This window comes from Vulpes vulpes, chromosome 16 (assembly GCF_048418805.1).
Source record: "Vulpes vulpes isolate BD-2025 chromosome 16, VulVul3, whole genome shotgun sequence".
Classification (NCBI taxonomy): domain Eukaryota; kingdom Metazoa; phylum Chordata; class Mammalia; order Carnivora; family Canidae; genus Vulpes; species Vulpes vulpes.
This window is the reverse complement of record NC_132795.1, coordinates 78459733-78478407: the sequence shown is the minus strand read 5'-3', so window position 1 is coordinate 78478407 and position 18675 is coordinate 78459733. Positions and strand designations below refer to the sequence as shown.

The 18675-nt window shown below is 36.3% G+C and overlaps 1 pseudogene; it reads left to right on the top strand.

Annotated features, from left to right (window-relative positions):
* The first annotated feature begins 17778 nt into the window (after nucleotides 1-17778).
* LOC112915337 (U6 snRNA-associated Sm-like protein LSm3 pseudogene) lies at nucleotides 17779-18087 on the top strand (annotated as a pseudogene).
* Nucleotides 18088-18675: the final 588 nt, after the last annotated feature.

Below are 18675 nucleotides of genomic sequence, written 5' to 3'. Positions count from 1 at the left end.
AATAAACAAGTAAAACTGACAACTCTGCTAGCCTGAGTATATGATCACAGTGAAGGCAAGCAGCCTGACTAGACAGAAATTTAACAAAGAGATCCTGAAAATGACAGAGCCATGGAAGCTAGATTAGCTCTCCACCTATTCCTGGCTGACTGAGAAACTACACACATGCACAGTGTGTACCAAAGAGAGCCCAGGGGAAAGCAAAAGGCTAGGCATACTTGAGAACTAGCTACACTTTGAATGCATGGACTCTTCGGTCTACATGTAGGTAAGTTAGCAGAAGAATGAGTTAAAGCCTTATAGACTCAAGGTGTTTAAGCAAAATCTCTGCTCAAATCACTGGCTGACCACCAGGCCCTTCAGACACAGAGATGACTTCTAGTAAGTCAGGACAATAAAAAAAGAATAAAAAATATCTGGGCAGAGACATCAGCTGTGGTCTGCAACTCATGGGGGAGAAGATTCCATCACTGAAGCCCAGACGATTTTTTTTTAAAATCAGGGGAAAATCAGAATCCAGACTTGCTACAATGTATCATTGAAAATGCCCAGTGCCAACCAAAAATTATAAGAAATGCAGAGAAAGAGTGAATTGTGGTCCACATTCAGGAAAAAAAAAAAATCAGTCAATAGAAACTAACTCTGTGAGCCCAGATGTTAGATTGAGCAAACACTTCAAAGCAGCTATTATAAATAATTTTAAATAATTAAGGAAAACTTTGTTCAAAGAATTAAAATAAAACATGAAAATGTCTAATAAGTAAGGAATGTCAATACAGAAATAGAAACTATAAAAAAGAACCAAATGGAAATTCTAGAGTTGAAAAGTGCAGTAACTAAAATGAAAAATTCCCTAAATGGGCTGAACAGCAGATTGGCAGAAGAGCAAATCAGTGAATTTGAAGATATATTAGTAGAAATTTTCCAATCTGAAAAATAGAAAAAAGAACGAAGAAAAAATGAACAGAGAGCCTCAAAGACTTGTGGGACAGCAACAAGCATACCCACATACCTATAATAGGAGCACCCAGGAAGTGAGGAGAGAAAGAGTTAGAAAAAAGTATGAAAAAATAAAAACTAAAAATTCTCCAAGTTTCATGGCAAACATTACTCTTTAAATCCAAGAAGTGCAACAAATTTCAAGAATGATAAACTTTGAGCTCCACCCACAAAGACATCATAGTCAAAAAGCTGAAAACCAAAGAAGACCTCAAAATCAGTAAGAGAAAAATGACTCATCATGTACAAGGGAACAAAAATATGATTAATATCTAATTTTCATCAGAAATAATGGAGTCCAAAAGGCAGAAGAGTGACACAAAGTGCTATAAGAAAATCCTTTTAATCAAGAATTCTATATCCATCAAAACTAAAAATAAGGACATTTCTAATGATCAAAAATTCAAAAAATGTGTTACTAGTCAACTTGTCAAACAGGAAATACTAAAGGAAGTCCTTTGGGCTTAAAGTAACTGATACTAGGTCGTAAATATAATCCACAGAGAGAAATAAAGAGCAGAGAAATAATAAATATGTGTGTAAATAGAACCCACAGATAAACAAATTAATATATAAGAAAATGTGTTTTTATAAATATATAGTTTATAAATAAATATATTTTCTCTTTTTTCTCTTAAATTTCTTTAAAAATATGAGACTGTATAAAATAATAATTATAATGCTATATTGTTGGGTTTATACCACACATATTAAATTATATGACAGGGTGCCTAGTGGCTCAGATGGTTAAGCATCTGACTCTTGATTTGGCTCAGGTCATGATCTCAGAGTCATGAGATCAAGCCCTGTGTGGGGCTTCATGTTCAATGGAGAGTCTGCTTAAGATTCTCTCTCTCCTCTCTGCCCCTCTCCTCACTTGTACTCTGTGTCTCTCTCTAAAGTAAATAAAGAAATCTTTTAAAAATTTATATGACAATAATATCACAAAGGAAGAAGGTCAAAATAGAGTTATGTTGGAGCAACATTGCTACATTTTCCTGGAATTAAGTAAGTATTAACCTGCAGTAGCTTGTGGTAATTAAGATGTACATTATATTCCCTACAACAACAACAAAAAATGATACACAAAAAAATACCAGAAAGGAACACAGAAACAAAAAAGCCTTGAGACATACTGAAGATAGGAATGTGACATATGTAAATCCAACCTTGTTAAATATTATGTGAAATGTGATTAGATTAAATGCTTCATTCCAAAAGCAGAGAGTGTCAAATTGGATGAAAGAACAAGATCCAATGATATGCTGTCTACAAGAGAAAAAGTTTAGATTCAAAGACACAAATGGATTGAAAGTAAAAGAATGGTGTAATTGTTAATTTCATGTGTCAACTTAACTGGGCCATAGTGCCCAGATATTTAGTCAAACATTATTCATTATTATGGATGTTTCTGTGAAAATGTTTCTTGGATGCAATTAACATTTAAGTGGATGGACTTTGAGTAAAGCAGATTACCCTTCATAAAATGGGTGTGCCTTATCTAAATCAGTTGAAGATCTTCATAGAACAAAAGCTGACCTCTCCTGAGCAACAAGGACTTCTGCCACTAGATAGCCTTTGGGTTCTTTGTTTGGTTGTTTCGTTGGTTGGTTGGTTGGATTTTTTTTAGTTTTTTTTGCATTTTTATTTATTTCAGAAAGAGAGAGAGAGCCCAAGTGGTGGGAAGAGGGGCAGAGAAAGGAGAAGCAGACTCCCTGCTAAGCACAGAACCCAATAGAAGGTTAGATTCCAGGACCCCAAGATCATAACCTGAGCTGAAGACAGACACTTACCCTAAAGTGCCCCAGTAGATGGCCTTTAGATCAAACTACAACTCTCCTGGGTCTTTACCCTCCCAGCCTACTCTGCAGATTTTAGATTTGCCATAGGAGCCAATTCCATAAGAATAAACATCTTTCTATCTCTGTCTCTGTGTGTGTGTGTGTGCGTGCGCGTGCGTGTTTTGTTGGTTCTATTTCTGTAGAGAACCCTGACTAATACAGATGACAAAAAGGTATACCATGCATATAGTAACCATAAGAAAGCTGGGGTGGCCATATTAATATCAGACAAATAAACATTCAAACAAGAAATCCTACTAGAAGAGAAGGGAAATTTCATAAGGGTGAAAAGAGTTAAATTTCAAGAGGATAGTTTTCTTCAGTGAAGAAAAATAAAAATTATAAATATATATATATGTACCTAACAGCAGAGCCCTAAAACACATAAAGAAGAAATTGACAGAATTAAAAGGAGAAATACACAATTCAAGTTACAGTTAGAAACATCAACTGTCCTTTCTCAGTGATTGATAAAACTAGATAGTAAACAAGATTATAGGGGACTTGAACAACACAACCAGCTTGACATAACTGTCATTTACAGAACACTATACCTCCAAATGACAAAATGTACATTCTTTTCAGAGTCCATAGAACATTCTCCAGGATAGGCCATATGCGAGACCATAAAAGTTTCAATAAATTTAAAAGTATTAAGATGATTTAAAGTACATTATCTGACCACACTAAATTAGTTAGAAGTCAAAAAAAAAAATTGAGGAGGAGCGCCTCCCTGCTTGTGTTCTCTTTCTCTCTGTCAAGTAAATAAATAATATCTTTTATAATTTTTTGAGGAAATCAGAAATAGAAAATAAATAACACATTTCTAAATAATCTATGGATCAAAAAAGAAATCACAAGGAAACTTGGAAAATATCTTGAACTGAATGAGAATGAAACATGACATATCAACATTTATGAAATATAGGTGAAGCAGTGTTTAGAGGGAAATTTATGTATTTAATTACTTATATTAGAAGGCAGAAAATCTGAAATCAATAATATTACCTACCACTTCAAAAAGCAGAATAAGTCTATAGAAAACCATGCCAAAAAAAAAAAAAAAAAAGAAAACCATGCCAATTTGATTCATAATCAAATTACTGACAAAAAAAAATTATAAACAAAGTCAGAGGAAAACATAGGATACAAAGTAGAACCAAGATAAGAATTATGGCATACTTCTTGTCAGAAACTGCAACCAGAAGACAATGGGTCTTTTTTTACCTCTTCTTTACTGAAAGAAGAAAGCTGAAAATCTAGAATTCTTTAACCAGCAAAAATATATTTTAAGAATGAAAGTGAAGTAAAGACAATTTATTTACAGCAGATTTTTCCTACAAAAAGATGATAAGGGAAGTTATACAGGGAGGTAAAAAAATAACAGAAATTTGGATCTATACAAGGCAATGAAGAATACCAGAAATGATTATACATTGATTACAAAGTTAGAAATGGTAACCTTTCATGAAATGAAAAACCTGGTGGGAATCACCATGACCAAGTGATCAAAATTATCATCAACAAGAAGACAACCTGACACTATGCACTTCAAGATATGATATACTGAAGAAGACACAGTATCACTTATATAGTACTTATGCCAAAAATGTATAACTTGAATGTAATTAGAATGAAATAAACAACCCAACTGAAGGACAGTCTATGCTCCATTTTATTTTTATTTTTATTTTTTTATAATAAATTTATTTTTTTATTGGTGTTCAATTTACCAACATACAGAATAACACCGAGTGCTCATCCCGTCAAGTGCCCCCCTCAGTGCCCGTCACCCATTCACCCCCACCCCCCGCCCTCCTCCCCTTCCACCACCCCTAGTTCGTTTCCCAGAGTTAGGAGTCTTTATGTTCTGTCTCCCTTTCTGATATTTCCCACACATTTCTTCTCCCTTCCCTTATATTCCCTTTCACTATTATTTATATTCCCCAAATGAATGAGAACATACACTGTTTGTCCTTCTCCGATTGACTTACTTCACTCAGCATAATACCCTCCAGTTCCATCCACGTTGAAGCAAATGGTGGGTATTTGTCGTTTCTAATGGCTGAGTAATATTCCAGTGTATACATAGACCACATCTTCTTTATCCATTCATCTTTCGATGGACACCGAGGCTCCTTCCACAGTTTGGCTATTGTGGACATTGCTGCTATAAACATCGGGGTGCAGGTGTCCCGGCGTTTCATTGCATCTGTATCTTTGGGGTAAATCCCCAGCAGTGCAATTGCTGGGTCGTAGGGCAGGTCTATTTTTAACTCTTTGAGGAACCTCCACACAGTTTTCCAGAGTGGCTGCACCAGTTCACATTCCCACCAACAGTGTAAGAGGGTTCCCTTTTCTCCGCATGCTCTCCAACATTTGTGGTTTCCTGCCTTGTTAATTTTCCCCATTCTCACTGGTGTGAGGTGGTATCTCATTGTGGTTTCTATGCTCCATTTTAAAGAAGACTAGGAAGATATGAGAACTAAATGCAACACCTGATCCTGGACAGGATATTGGATCAGAGGGAAAGGAAAATGACTATAAAGGATATTATTGGGGAAACTGGTAAATGTAAACATGTACTAAATATTAGATAATGACATTGTACCATATTAAATTCCTGAATCTGATGACTGTATAGTAATTATGCAAGAGAATATCAATGTCATTTTTCCTAGAAAAGACAAACCAACATATTTAGGTAAGGGGTAATTTGTCTATATGATATTCTTAAATGATTCTACAAAAGATATTTGTATGTACACATGAGTGCAATAAGCACAATGACCCTCTGTGTGTTCATGCCTCACCACCCTGACATTTGCCGCTTACAGTGAGGAGGTGGGTGGGACTAGATAATCTCTAGGTTTCTTCTTTTTTAAAAAAAATATTTTATTTATTTATTTATTTATTTATTTATGAGAGAGAGAGAATGTGCACGTGTGAGGGCAAGAGCAGGGGGCAGGGGCAGAGGAAAAGGGAATAGAAGGCTCTCTGCTGAGCAGGGAGTCTGACTTGGGGGCTTAATCTAAGGACCTGGGATCATGACCTGAGCTGAAGACAGACACTTAATGGACTGAGCCACCCAGGCACCCCTCTTTTAGTTTCTTCTATCTCAAAAATTTCAAGACTCTGATTTTACCTCATTTCTCTCATCTTTGCATCTCCGTCTTTTCCTTCAATTCACCCCCGAGCTGCTCCACAATTTGTTTCCCACTACCTTTCCCATAGAGGACAGCTATTATAAATAAGCTCTGTTCATTTAAGGAGATAGGGAAAAAATACGAACAAAATGGAGAGAGTAGTAGAAAATATAAAAACACACTAATTGAACTTCTAGGGATGAAAAAATGCACTGGAAAATATTACACCTTGCAGGTTTTTCACTGTCCAGGTGACAAACCCCTTTCCCGTATTGTACATTAACTCCTGAAAGATCATTTCCTTTAGGCATTCTTCCCAGATTGATTCAAAGAAAGAACCTACTCATGACACTCCTATAGCTACTTCCTTTAATACATATTTAACTTGATTCATTCTAAAAGTCGATCATTCTTGACATTCTTAACATTCTTGACATTCTTAACTTGCGTATTTGCCTGTTTATTTGTGGCTTAATGTGCTAATAAATCAGACTGTGAATCCTCTCTCTATATATCCATGTCAGTGAACCTGTCTTTGATTTTAAAGGGATTTGTGTTCTTATAGTTTAATAGGACTGGCCTTACTATAAAAAAAATAATCAAAATAAAAATCTGATGCCCCACTTTCTTTCATCAGACTTTATCCCTAAATCTCCAATTGAAAGTAAATACAGGACTTCTGCTTTGAGGATAATAGAGATACACCTTTCTCTAGTCTTCCTACTAACCCTGGACACTATATTTTAAAACATAAGTACTCTAAATGGTAGAGAGAAGACATTAGACTGGCTAGGGACCAGGACCAAAGGAATGAAATGTGGTGAATTACCTGAATTTTTTTTTTTTTGCCCCCTCTTCCCAAACTGGGTGTTGGAAGAAGATGGCAACATGGAAATGCTAGCAAGCACAGACATAAAAGTCCCAATAAAAGCTTGATTTCTCTAGCCAAGAACCAGAAAGATGAAAAACTTTTAGACAATAACTGCTTTACTATGGCCAAATGCAACAGGAGAAAAAAACCATAGTTCCAGCCTAGGGCCTTCACAATCCATGAAAAGAGAAACTTTTAAAGTAAAAGTTAAAAATTCTTGCTCTTTGAAAGAACTCATTAAGTGGATAAAAAGATAAGCTATGACCTGGGAGAAATTATTTGCAAAATTCATATCTGACAAAGGACTAGTATCTAGAAAACATATCGAGCTCTCAAAATGCAATAGATAAAACAAACAATCCAATGAGAAAATGAGAAAAAGACATCAACAGACATCTTACTAAAAAGGATATACAGATGGCACAAAGTACATGAAAAGATGTTCTACTTTATTAGCCATTAGGAAAGTGCCAATTACAACCACAAGGAAATATCATTATATACCTATCAGAATGGCTAAAACAAAAAATAATGACAACACCATATGCTGATGAGGATGTGGAGAAACTAGATCCCTCACATATTGCTGGTAAAAATGCACAATGGGAAAGCCACTCGGGAAAATAATTTTGCAGTTTCTTCTAAACAACAACAATGACATGCAACTACCACGTAACCAAGCAATAAACTCTTGGGTGTTTATACCTGAGAAGTGAACATTTACATTCACACAAAAACCTGCACATGAATATTTATAGCAGCTTTATTCATGATAATCAAAAACTAGAACCAAGTGTCCTTCAATGTGTAAGTGGTTAAAGAAAAAAAACCTGTGATACATTAATGCCATGGAATACTACTTAGCAATAAAAAGGAATGAACTATGATATAAACAACAACTTGAATGAGTCTCCAGAGAAGTATGCTGAGTAAGAAAAGCCAATTCCTGGGGTGCCTGGGTGGCTCAGTTGGTTGACCGTCTGCCCTTGGCTCTGGTCATGATCCCAGGGTACTGGATCAAGTCCCACATAGGGCTCCCTGTTCAGGAGGGAGCCTTCTTCAGCCTTCTTCTCCCTCTCCCTCTGCCTGCTTGTGTGCTCTCTCTCTCTCTCTCTCTGTCAAATAAATAAAATCTTTTTTAAAAAGCCAATTCCTAAAGTTTACATACTATATGATTTTATCTATATAACGTTTCTTGAAATGACAAAATTATAGAAATGGTGAGCATTTTTGTTGCCAGGAGTCAAGGAAGTAGCAGGGGGTGGGAGGGAAGTGGATAGGGCAGGGCCATTAAAGGGCAGCATGAGGGATGTTTATGGTGATGGAAATGTTCTAAGTCCCGAGTATCAATTTCAATGACCTGGTTACGATATTGTGCTCCAGTTTATCAAGATGTTATCACTGGGGGAAACTGCACAGAAGGCGCATGAGATTTCTATTTTATTTCTTAAAACTACATGTGAATCTTCAATCATTGCAAAATAAAAAGCTTATACTTAAAAAAGTAAATTTGCTGGGTCTGATTACATTTGGCAGTTTTTAGCCCTTTAGACCTTAAAGAATATTCTTATTAGAGGAATCTTCAGGGAGAACAGGATGACCCCAGGTGCCTTGTGAAAAGAAGGTGGGCATACACTAGAGGTTTAAGGACCAGAATGAAGCCAGATACAGAATTTGAACAACACCATATGGTTTTATCAACTTCTTAATTAAGTCCAGGGCTGGCTCTGATAATTGCCTTGCAGAATTTTTTTTAATAAAACTCACACACACACACACACACACACACACACACACACACAGCTAAATACAATATATCCTTCTTGGTACTGTTACTCAAAATTATTATTGATTTATGTCATGGGACTACAGTCAGGGAGGACTACTTTCAAGCCAAGGCAAGCTTTGTTTACTGAAGCCACATCTGATTAGTGGCAATTATAGCCTTAAATGACAAGTGACATATTTGTCTTTGATTCCCATCCAAACCTCCATGTCTTGTCTCTTCTAGAGATCATAGGTGGTTTATGCTCGTATCTGATGAATTCCCCATTTAAAAATGACGTACATTCAGTTTTTATGGGTTTCTTGTTGCTGCTCTCTGTGTAGTGTCCTCCCTGTGGAGTGGCCAATGCTACCATGCCATCATCATTGCTCCAACATCAGCTCTCAGCCTCCCACTTCATCACGACTGCCACTCCTGTGTGCCTTGGAGTTAAGGGGGTGCTTTCTCAACTACTGTAGTTTGTTAACGGAAAAGTTAAACTTCTTTCCACTTTTCTGTCCTCTTTAAGAGTAAGTTAGTAACAGGACAGAATTTTTGAGTTTGCTTTCTGCTTCTAACCCCAGAGGTATTATGTATTTCCAAATTTAAATAGTAGATTAGAAATAAACCCTCATACCATAGTGCTTGTAAAAACAAAGAAACAGAACTTGAATTGCCAAAATTCTGTCTTTCTACATGACCACTTAGACTTTTTAATTCTGTTTGAAATTTAAAATAGTAAGATAGAATGTAAAATTTGAGGTATAACATTTTTGTTTAGTGAGTGCAAATTTTAGTTCATTCAAAATGGTTTTTGCTGAATACTATCTTTATTTTTTTTTTTCTGAATACTATCTTTAAAACTGGAATTTATTTTTAGTTATTTCTGATTTGCTTTTAAACTATTATTATTCATTACATAATAATATATAAACATAAGGATTTTTAATCTTTGACTCCAAAAATGCATTATCATAAAAAAGTAGTAATCTATTACCAATTGCCTTTTATACATTGTAATATTTATATTTATATATATTTTTTATTCCACGGGATCACTTGATAATTCACCAACACCCACTACCAGCCAGCAAAGGGCATATCATTCTTAACATTCCCTCCTCTAGATGACAAAATTATTTCAGTCATAATAATAAAATTAAACAAATAATCATGATGGCCAGAAAAGCAAACAGATTTTAAATAAAATCTGTATTTGATTTAAATGTGTATGTGTTTACTAGCATACATGGCAGTAAAAAATAAAGAGATATATAAATATTACAATGCATAAAAGGAAATCGGTAGTGGATTAATAAATTTTAATGATAGTGCATTTTTGGAGTCCAAGATTAAAAACCCTAGGGTGCCTGAGTGGCTCAGTCGATTAAGCGTCTGACTCTTGATTTCAGCAGGTCATGGTTTCATGAAGAAAAAAATAACTAAAAAAGTTTTTTCAGTTTTAAAGATATTCAGTAAAAATCATTTTGAATGAACTAAAATTTGCACTCACTAAACAAAAATATTACACCGCGAATTTTACATTCTATCTTACCATCTTAAATTTCAGACACAATTAAAAAGTCTAAGTGGTCACGTAGAAAGAATTTTGGTAACTCAAGCTCTGTTTCTTTGTTTTTACAAGCACTATGGTATGAGGGTTATTTCTAATCTACTATTTAAATTTGGAAATACATAATACCTCTGGGGTTAGAGGGAGAAAGCAAACTCAAAAATTCTGTCCTGTTAGTTACTCTTGAAACAAAAGCCCTGTGGGTAAGTCTCAATATATTGGAAGCTGACTGTGTAACTAAAATTTTCCACATTAACTTTCATGCAGAATGTAGTATTTATTAAAGGATGCATTACAAAAATATGCTAATTTGAAGTTTACATATATTCTTAAAATGTAATAAAATGTCAACAATTGTTTAGAACTTAAAGATTTTTGGAGGATGAGTATTTTATCACTGACATCATTTGGAATTGCTGGCACATGGAGACCATCAAAAGCTTATCTCCTGTAACTTGGTTTCACAACTGTTTTTTAGCACTTCTAGAGAAAGTGCAACCTCTTACTGCCTGCACCCAGGGTTGGTCATTTCCACGACCTCACACTCATTTTGTCATCATATGAAAAGTCTAGCTGGAAGTGTGTACTGTGATTGGTCTCTCCTACTGACAACTAAGTGCTTCTTACATTTGTAGCAGGAAAATGATTAGATCTATTAAGGGTAGTAGAACAGAACTTCCTTTCTCCTCTGCTTTTTTACTATTATGAGAAGTCATGCAACATAGTCTTGGCAAGGAGAAGGAAACCTTCCACAGGATGGAATAAAAGAAACCCCTCCAGAGAGCAGTGTTTCAGCAATTTAGTGGGGGAGACGCTTTGGTAATCTCCAAGGAAGAGTTTCTTGCTTCATGTTTACCCCTTTTGGATTTGGTCTCCTCAGTATTGAAGAATAGCATCCTACTTCTTTCAGAGAGGGTTTGTAGATACTAAGCTCTCTTAGCTGTTGTTTAAATTTTTTTTCACTAGGTCTCATGTGATGGCTCAGATGGTGGTTCTCAAGTATAGTCCCTACAACAGTAGAATCTGAAATATGTAGGAACTTGTTAGAAAGCATATTCTCAGCCCACCTGAGACCTCCTGAATCAGAAACTCTGGAGATTGTTTGCATAAATCCCCCAGGTGATTCTGATACACACTAATGTTGGAAAGCCACTGATTTAACTATTTAAAGACTCCTAAGTTGATACGAAGTTTTTCCCTGTGTTTTCAAAATATTATGCTATGGCTTTTAGCATTTATTGTTACTAATGAAAAGACTGCTGCCATTCTGTCTTTATGCTTTATTGAACTATATGAAATTTCCAGTATCTGACCTTATTTTATTAAAGTAAATTTACAAGTAATAAAACTCAGCAAAGTATATAATTAAATGAGTTGTGGCAAGTGTACAGCAATGTAACCACCATCACAATCAAAATAGGAAATATTTCCAACACCCGAGGCACCTCGGGTGGCTCAGTGGGTTAAGCGTCTGACTTGTGATTTCGGCTTAGGTCATGATCTCAGGGTTATGGGGATAAAGCCCCAAGTCAGAGTCTATGCTCAGTGGGAAGTCTGCTTGAGGTTCTCTCTCTCTCCCTCTGCCCCCTGGCGCCTCTTTCTCTTTCTCTTTCTCTTTCTCTTTCTCTTTCTCTTTCTCTTTCTCTTTCTCTTTCTCTCTCTCTCTCCCCTTCTATCTAAAACAAATCAATAAATATTTTTTAAAAATTTCCAACACTCATATTATGAGGGTAATATTCCCTCATTACCCATTACAGCCTATTCCCTCCTCCTATTCCTAGTAAGCACTGATCTGCTCTTTGACACTATAGATCAGATGGAATTTTCTAGAATTTCACATTCGTGGAGTCATACAGCACATGCTCTTTTATATCTTGTTCCTCTCATTTAGCATAATGCTCTTGAGATTTATTTTTCTTATTCTTGTCAGGAGTTTGCTCCTTTTTATTGATGATTAAAATTCAACTATATGGATAAACTACAATCTGTTCATCTGTTCACAAGTAGTGGACATTTGGGTCAATACAGTTGTCTTGCTTTCTAGCTATTTACAGAGGGAGGGCAATTTCCACAGCAGTTACTCCTTCATAGACAGAAGCAACATCCCTGCTCAGTCATTTTTGATCTACAGTTGATCTCTATTTTGCATGGCTTAATCCAACAGATATCTGTTCTTTCTATCTTCAAGTTTTAGGGTTTTCTCTTGTACCTTGAGTTTCTATATTTCCACTCTTCTACTAGGTTGAGATTTGGATTTTTTTTTATTTATTCTACTTAACTCATTTGTGTAATTTCTACTTGAAGACTCATATCTTTCCTTGATTCTGGAAAATGATCAGCCATTATTTCTTTAAATATTTGCTCTCCTCTCATCTCATTTTTCTTTCTCTGCAATCCCTACCAGACATCTGGTATAACCTCTTATTTCAACTTCCATGTCTCCTAATTTCCCTTTTGATTTTTCTGGTTTTTCTGTCTGTGCTCTGCATTCTGTATAATTTCTTTATGTATTTTCTGTAATTCTAATTCTGTCATGTTCTCTTCAGCTAAACTAAGTTACTATTTAATCCAGTTGTCTCAGTAAATTTTCTCAATATTTCAACTTCTGGGGTTTCTGTATGTTCCAGTTATTGATTGCTACATAGCAAACTATGTCAAAACTTAACAGCTTAAAACAACCTTTTTATTTTGCTCGTGATGTTGTAGATGAGGAATTTAGAAAAGTTTCCATCAGAAATTCCAGCCTAGGATCTCTTACGCAGTTGCAATTAGTGTTTGGAGCTAGAACAGCAGGTGCTAGAGGAGTTGTAGATGGCCAGAGATCTCTCTCTTTCTTTAGTCACAGGACCTCTACATGGGGTTACTTTGCATGGGCTAACTTGGGCTTCCTCACCCCTGACAACTCCTAGGCAGCTGGTCTCCTTACATGGCAGTTCAGGACTCTACCACAAGTGATCCAGTTAGCAAGGCAAAAACTGCCCCACATTTCTGATTTAACCTCAGAAGTCACAGTGTCACTTACACTTCATTCTATTAATTACAAATGAGTCCCAATCATGTCCACCAAGGGAAGTGACATAGACCTCACCCCTCACCCCTTTTTTTTAGGCCTCATCTCTTGATGGAAGAAGTATAAAGGACGTATTGTAAGAGAAAAGCATGTGGGATGGGAAACATTGTTGTGGCCATGGAAGATCTGCCATGCTACATGATTCTCTTTCAAATTCCTCCTTTTAAAAAAAGTATGTCTTGTCCTTACAAGTTCTCCCCTGCCCCCACCACCACCATTGGAATACTTTTAAGCACACTTAAAGTGCCTTTTACATGATGTCCTGGGTTGTGGATAAGAACCCATCAGGCTTTTCAAGATTGCCTTTGCTGGGGGTTCACCGATTACATGCAAATATTTAGTTTAGATTTTTGGCACAGAGTTTCTATGTGATGACGTTATTGTGAGAAATTAAGCCTGCATTTCCAGCCTGCATAGGCAGCATGGAATAAGGATATTTATTTCTTAGCTGACTCTTTTGTTATCCACGGCCCAAGAATGGGAGCCTGGTGCATGATCTGGAGGGGAGCCTAATTATGCCTACTCCCATGTGCAGAACTAAAGACTTGACTGCCCTTCTTTCCACTTGTTAAAATCCATACCCAAAGATGCTGGGATTACTCATAAGACATATAAGTAGCACTCACCTCTGTAGATTCTCAATTTCTGACACCTGGAAATTTCTTCTTTACAAGCTCAGCTATACGTTTAAAAAAATTTTTTTTAGTTTCTAGCAACTTTATATGTTAGGAGTAGAAAGAGGATTTCCCATGTCTTCTTGGGCCTCATCTTGACCAAAGTCAACTGTGTTTCTAAATATACAGCTTTGGATTGCTGAATGCTTGCATTTAATGAGCAGATAAACATTTTTTTATGGATCACCTAACTTCGTTTTAGAAGAAAATAGGAGAATCAGATTTTTGTGTGGAGGGGTAAAGAAGGCATGGATGTGTGGATTTGAAGAATAGACAAGTTCAGAACCCGCTGGATTCAGGTCATAGATGTCAAGGACCCATTCTTGAAGAGTTGTTCTGGTGTGAGTCTGCTCCCCCAGTGAGAGTCTAGAGGACTCTAATACCAAGTGGCAGTCCCTATTCAATGACCTTTCTATTCCTAACAACTGACTCTCCAGTCATCAGTTGGGTAGGAACTCTGAACTGTATATTTCTCAGAACCCTTGACCATAAGCTTTCCACTTGAGGGGGAAGAATAGCTATACCGTGCCCTGCCATGATTCTGTCCAGGCCACAGTATTTACCAACCCCAGGAGAATTCCTCAGAAAACTGAAGTGAACATTCTGGAAAACCAGCAAGGTTTAGCCTACTTTTCCTTTATAGGGGAATAAAACATAATAGAGCATCAAGAACCAGGGCAGCTAGAGGGTTCACCCATGTCACAAGTGCAGATTTTAGGCACAGGTGAGATAGGAGGAGGTGAGAATACTAAGGAAACTCAATCTGATCCAGCAGAGCCAGTTCTCAGGGGGAAAATGTAATTTTTACTAAAATTAAACTTCAGTGTATTTTCTCTTATCTTCCCCTCTTCTTGATACTTATTCAAAGGGAATTATTTTCAGACTTCTATCCAAAACTGTCCTTTAAAATGGAGACTTGTGGGACACCTGGGTGGCTCAGCAATTGGGCGCCTGCCTTTGGACCAGGGTGTGATCCTGGAGACTTGAGATTGAGTCCCACATGGGGCTCCCTTCATGGAGCCTGCTTGTGTCTCTGCCTCTTGCTCTGTGTGTGTGTGTGTGTGTGTGTGTGTGTGTGTGTGTCTCATGAATAAATAAATACAATCTTAAAAAATAAATAAATAAAATAAAATGGAGACTTGTGAGGGTTCATATTTATACAACTGTTCATGTATAGTAAGATGATAATGATAAAGATGATTCACCAAACACTACCCATTCCCCAAGGTCCAAATTCTCACCTCCTATGTTAAATATTCTCTATCAACACCAGCCTATTCTGACATCTTCTTTCCTCTGATCTCCAATTTACTGTCTATTCCACTCACTGGTCACGTCACACATGCCTCAGGATTTTCCTGTCATTGTCTCAAGTTATTTATCTCTAATATTCTTTGTAAACTTCTAGTATATTGAGTTTTGAACTCTCTAACCAGGTTATAGAATTTTTAAGTCTAGGAATATACATTGCACATCTTCATCTTAATAATTTATAGTACTCACCATAGGCTAAGCATGACACAAGGGCTCCATAAATATTAATAAATGATAGCTTATTTGTTCACTGTTCTTGTTTGGAAGTTTACATGATATACCATATATTCAGAAACTGAGATGCTCTGGAATACAAAGAACCCTTGAAGAGGTGATTCCGTCTCAGTCCGCTTCAGTTTCCTACTGCAACATGGAGATGACAACACTTGCTGTCTCTGCCACAATGGTAGATGAGACGCTTGTTGTTATGGTTATTAGTTGTTTAATCACATGACATAAATATCTTTAAATATAAGCTTACTGTAAAGCCTTGGCACAAATGTGCTTCACTTTATACAAATGACATAGCTCTGAAAAATTGGATGAAAAGTGAGTTTTCACTGATCTATTGTTTGACTTTATCATTTAAAGTTTGATACGGGTCTGTCCATTGTGAAATTAAATATGCAGTAGGAACTTGAAAAAAGAGAGAAAAACTTGGGTCAGATTAAATGGACTTGAAATAAGGGCTCTTCCCTAATTGTATATTTTTAAATCCAACTTTTTTTCCTGTACAACAACATGGAGAAGATCCATCGATGATCCATCATTCATATCCCTCTTTGTGAAATTTGTACCCTCCCTACTCTTGCTTATTCTCTTCAGAACCCACCTGGTGAAACTCCAAATGGAGTAAGCCAACTTTCTGCTTTCAGGCTTCTTGAACCTTAAACATCGAGCTCCTTTGAGGATCATATTGCCCTGTAGATTTCACCATTACCAATCTCCTCAATCCTCTAGTGGTATCACTACCACCAGAACTCATGGTAACTGACTTTGCCTCCCACTTAGCTGGAAAAAAAATATGCAAATATGTGTGTGTGTGTGTGATAAAATAGAAACAACCTCAACAAAATTGCTGCTTTGTTCAGCCCCGCCCACATCCCCTCCCTAACAAACTTACATAACTGCAATATGACTTTGGGTGTCCCTCTGACTATCAGAGACCTAAGTAATTTGACCTGAGCCTAAGCCCTCAATTTCTCTACCTGCATAAGTCAGGAGACCCTCCTTAAGGTTTATGCAAATACAACACTTTAATTGCTTTTGTCTTATCTATTCCTTTTGCACCTTGTGTTTTCTCTGTAAGGAGCCCCTGATAGCCAGGATGCTTACCTTGGCCTCTTCACTATTTTCCACAGGAAATCCAATTACAATAATGGTTTCATGAATTTCATAACTTCACTGAAGGCTTGAGGAGTTAGTTATGAGGAGGTATCATATGAGACATACACTGCCTTTCACCAGTATAGAGACTTTACACCCTATCTCCTATGTCAGAAGCCATCCAGAGCCCCTGCTCCTGATCCATGACCTTCAATACCACGAGCTATGGAAGTGTAGCTTACTTCCTAATGTTTGTCTTTTGAGGTGAGTCTGGCCATTCTGTCCCATCTTCAGATCTTTGGGATTCTGGAAAATGAAATTTTCAACATTTCCTTTTACTTATCCTTTTTGAAACTTTTCTTTGCTTCCATTTTCAGTGGAAAGGAAATGGAATTTCCTTTTATTTTTTTCAACAGTTGAAGCCTTATTCTACCACTCATTCTTGGGGTTCTGTCATCCTCTGAGGCCTTGCTCTACCAATTATCTCTTTTCTTTCTTGCAACTTTCCCCACAGCCTATAAACATGCAAAGTTAATTTTCTCTTAAAAGGGACAAACGGTATTAAACTAAAAAGCTTGTACACAGCAATCAATCAACAGAACGAAAAGACAACCTATAGAATGAGAGAAAATATTTGCAAACTATGCATCTAATAAGGGGTTAATATCCAAACAACACAATAGCAAATAATAATAATCATAATGGCAATAATAACTCAATTAAAAAATGGGCACAGGATCTGCATAGACATTTCTCAAAAGAAGACATAGGGATGGCCAACAGACATATAAAAAAGTGCTCAAGATCACAAATCATCCAGGAAATGTAAATCAAAACTGCAATTAGATATCTCCTCCCTCCTGTTAGAATGGCTACAATCAAAAAGACAAAAGCTAACACGTGTTGGTGATGATGTAGAGAAAAGGGAACTCTTGATTGTAAATTGATATGTCTATTATGGAAAATGGTATGGAGATTCCTCAAAAAATTAAAAATAGAACTACCATATGATTCAGGAATCCCACTTCTGGGTATATACCTGAATGAAATTAAATCAGGATCTCAAGGAGATAGCTGCACTCCCTTGTTTACTGAAGCATTATTCACAATAGCCAAGATATGAAACCAACCCAAATGTCTTTCATCAGATGAAAGGATAAAAAAGATGTAATGTGGGGAAAGGGCGCAGGGTTTGAAAGATGGCAGACGACATGGACCAGCAACAAACTACCAACACTGTAGAAGAGCCCCTGGATCTCATCAGGCTCAGCCTGGATGAACGAATTTATGTGAAAATGAGAAATGACCTAGAGCTTCGAGGCAGATTACATGCTTATGATCAGCATTTAAATATGATATTGGGAGATGTGGAAGAAACTGTGTCTACTATAGAAATTGATGAAGAAACATATGAAGAGATATATAAATCAACAAAAAGGAATATTCTGATGCTTTTTGTCTGGGGAGATAGTGTTGTACTAGTTGCTCCTCCATTAAGAGTTGGCTAAAACAAAGAATTTATCATGTATGGTATATAGGAGATTTTGTATGATTGCCTCTTTAAATGTAGAAGACATCCAATAGAGAAGCCTACGTTCATTTTGATATTAAGAAATGACCAAAAAAAAAAAAAAATGACTAAGGATTTTTCCACTCCTGAAATGAGTTGATTTGCAGATAACTCAAAAATTCTTAAGCTAAAGGGCATTTTAATTTTTTTCCAACTCTTTCAATAAATGTGATCACCAGGTGATGTGACATACATACACAATTTAACCATTAGAAAGTCCTGCCTTTGGGGATAACATGGATAAACCTTGAGGACATTATGCTAAGAGACATAAACCAGACAGAGAAACAAAACAAAACAAAACTGTGTGATCTGACTTACATGTGGAATCTAAAAAAAAAAAAAAAAAAAAAGTGTAACTCATAGAAGCAGAGAGTAAAAAGAATAATGGTTTCTAGGGCTTGGTTGAGGGGATAGGAAAATGTTGATCAAAGTGTAAAAAGTTGTAGTTACACAGAATGAAAAAAATCTAGAGATCTAATATATATGCCTGATTGCTATATTTAGTAATACTGCACTGGACACT